We start from the raw sequence: 3,618 nt of genomic DNA, 5'->3' as shown, positions 1-3,618 counted from the left end.
GGGGAGTAGCGCCAAATACTTCCTCTGATGGTTGACTCCGGCCTTCAAAATAAGAGCCTGGTCTATGATTTGTTCTGTGGCAGAAAAAAACGCTTAGGCTGGTGTCAATTGGATTTTGGACGCAAATGAAAATGTGTTGAAAACAAAAGTTTGTTTTACTTTCTGTTCAGTCCGCATTCACAAAATACACACAGAAATAGTATCCTGAGGTTGACAAGTCAGCATTTTACATTCATCCACATAATCAGGCCTGGATTAAGGAAGATGCCACCCCCATGGGTCAGAGGTTGTCCTGGCCAAACACGTGTCTTTTGCTCTCATACAAACTTTATGAGTTAAATACACGTGAAAAGCTATCTATATAGCCGTCCTTTCGAAAAAAAAAAAAAGTCCATTACAAAGAATACATTGTTTCTAGATGTAGAAATTATATTTTTTATCCACACGAGCAGAATGACCCAAAATGTTAAATTAACTATTTGAGACCGTATGTGGAGATGCAACAGAGTCTTTGAAATACAACAAAAACAAATCCATGAAACAAAAAAGAGGCATCGAGCATGCAGCTATAGCTTGCTGGGGTACGTGGTTAGTTTTGGATATGTGACATAATAATTACAGATTAGTTAGCTACACCGAAATCCAACAAATTAAAACACATCCTAATGACAAGTTTTCTTTTAGAAATGCAATGTTTATCCAAAAGGACCATTTTCTTTTCTGTATTTATTCATGTATTTATTACATTAGTGGCAGAAACAGTTCAGTCTGTAAAAGGTAAGGCAGTTACCAAAAATTTTACCTGCTCTAAAATTCACCAAAATATTGTAAAACGTTTATATTTTTACATTTAAAAACAATGTAATATAAACCCAGAGTTTACAGAAAATAGTTTAATTCCCTATGAAAAAGGTCCTTTTTTTCACTCTACTCTACGGTAGGTATTTCCTATTATAGTAGTTTTCTGTGCTTTCAAGTCTGTCAAACAGTCCACAGTCATGTTCAATAATTGTTTAGCCAGTTTGCATTACAAATCTATTTCCTCACTTCACTGAATCATATGTAGCATTGTAGACTATATGATGCATTCCGATTTCAAATTATGTAATTCATTTTAAATAATTTGGTCTGTCATTTGAACAAAATGTTAATAGTCTATAATATAGAAAATTGTGTTATATCAAACGGGTCCTATAGTGCCATGTGTAAATGTACCTTGTTATTGTGCATTCAATACTAAGATACTCATACACGTGTTTTTATTTTAAACATGTGCAAGGCACAGTGAGTAGGGTGGCCATGCCACTGCCATTTATAAACATAACATAACACAATAAACTGATACCTGCCAAGATCAACAATGTCTGTCAATTGCATGTAATCATGCATAAAGACATTTCAATTTAAAGACATTTCAATTAGTTGAAAAAAATTGCAGGGGGGGATATAAAAAAATGTCTAATCAACCAAAACCTTTGCGACCCCCATGCAGTACCTCCGCGGACCCCCTAGGGGTCGCGGACCCCTTGTTGAAGATCCCTGGTCTATATAGAGCAGTGGTTCTCAACCGGTGGGGCGCGCCCCCCCGGGGGGGCGCCGACACTCTCCCGGGGGGGCGCGAGTAGGCTACAGGATGGGAGTGGAAAAAAACTGGAAAAAAAAATTTTGCACTTTTTTTTATCACTAAACTACTTTCATAAAAAGTTAAAGTTTTGTATATACATAACTCCTGAATAAAAATTAAAATGTGTTTGGACTGATTTAAAAAAAAAAGTTTTGAACAAATTTGATTGTTTTGTCGATAGTGAGCGCAAATGCACGTGATAAGCGGTTTTCATCCGGGTTTTTCGCGCATGCGCGCCGGACTGGAAGGAAGCTGACGAGTTCTCGGCATATTTTTCTTCTTTAGATAACGTATCACAAGATCGTTTTAAGAGTAAGTTGATGGTTGATGGTATCATATTGCCAGATTTATACAGCAAAAGCCTGAAGGGACGGAGGGAGTCTGTGAAATGCTGGCCAAGGCTTGTACGGCGACATAGCTAGTAGCTTAGCTGCCTTATAAACACGGCAGGCAATACACATGAGAGAGCATGGAACCATGAACCCACTGGACGGCTAAGAATTATTTTATATCGGGACATAGACACCAGCAACCCCCGCGACCCCATGAGGGATTAAGCGGGTCAGAAAATGGATGGATGGACGTTCAGACATGTTTGTTTAACATCAGAAAGCGGACACACAGCAGACACACAGCGCTTCAGCAAAGAGGACGAGCCGCCCGGTAGGTTTAAACAAATATTGTTCACTAAGGATTATTTCGGTGTTTTTGTCCTATTAATCCTTTTCACAGACTCATGCCAGAGGGTTTGCATACATTGTACATGTATGTATATTAAAAAAAATTGCCGTAGTTAGCAGCTGTAGTGCAGACCGCGGTGAAGTTAGCTTGACATTGGACATTCAACCTCCGCGGAGTCAGCGGGATCTAGCTCACGGTTGATCCGGTTGAAGGACCCCGATTTCGGCCAGCGTCTCTCAGCTGCTCCCTTCTCCCATACGCGGTGGGACCGTCAATAAATCTGATTTGATTTTTGTTTCTCAAGACGCTCCGCTGACTCTGCGGAGCTTGAATGTCCATGTCAAGCCAACTTCACCGCGGTCTAGTGCAGGCCAGAAAGTAGCGCTACATACTTGGCCGAATGATTAAAAGGTCCGAAAGAAATGGGATAAATTCGTAAAAGAAACGCAAAAGGACTGGATTGCCAGCAGTGACAAAAGTGTTTTATGCAATTCACACTTCACAAGCGAGGATTGTGAGGGGTACTTACAATGAAGCATGGCTCTATGTCTTAGCAACGTTAGATATAGTCTCCTCAGGTTCACCTTGTTCAAACTCCGTTTCTTCGTATATATATTCCTTATCTGAGTCGCCGATGCTTGAGGGGGAGTTTGAAGATGTATCAGACATTTTTTTTTTTTTTTTTTTTGTACGTAGAGTAAGAGTTATTAATAAAATTGAACAAATCGGTAGCAAAAGACGTAGTATTTGCAGGCTGATGCACGGTACTAGTTCTGTTTGTGACGTCGCATTCCGGAACAACCCGAATGCAGAACGCTCGTGCTCTTTCGCTTATACAGCAAGTTTTATCAAAATTACTTCCAAACGGCGCACATAATTCACATATAATATACATTTCTTTACTCTGGTGACTATTTGAATGCATCTGGCAAAAAATACGTTCAGTCCAAGAGTTAGACTAGTAATGATAATAGGCCAACTGATGATAATAATAATAATGATAATATTAATAACAACAACAATAAAGCATGTAACCTCATAATTATATAGCAATAGCCTTGTAATAATGATAGGCATATACTACTCATAATAATAATAATAATAATAATAATAATAATAATAATAATAATAATAATAGTAGTAGTAGTAGTAGTAGTAGTAGTAATAATAATAATGCCTGCAAGCTCACATTAGAAGTCTGGTGCTACTGCCAATTATAGCAATAGCCTAGTAATGATGATAGGCCTACTGATGATGATGATGATAATAATAATAATAATAATAATAATAATAATAATAATAATAATAATAAT

The sequence above is a fragment of the Fundulus heteroclitus genome, chromosome 4 (genome assembly GCF_011125445.2).
Source record: "Fundulus heteroclitus isolate FHET01 chromosome 4, MU-UCD_Fhet_4.1, whole genome shotgun sequence".
Lineage (NCBI taxonomy): Eukaryota > Metazoa > Chordata > Actinopteri > Cyprinodontiformes > Fundulidae > Fundulus > Fundulus heteroclitus.
Note: the sequence above shows the minus strand (reverse complement) of the source record.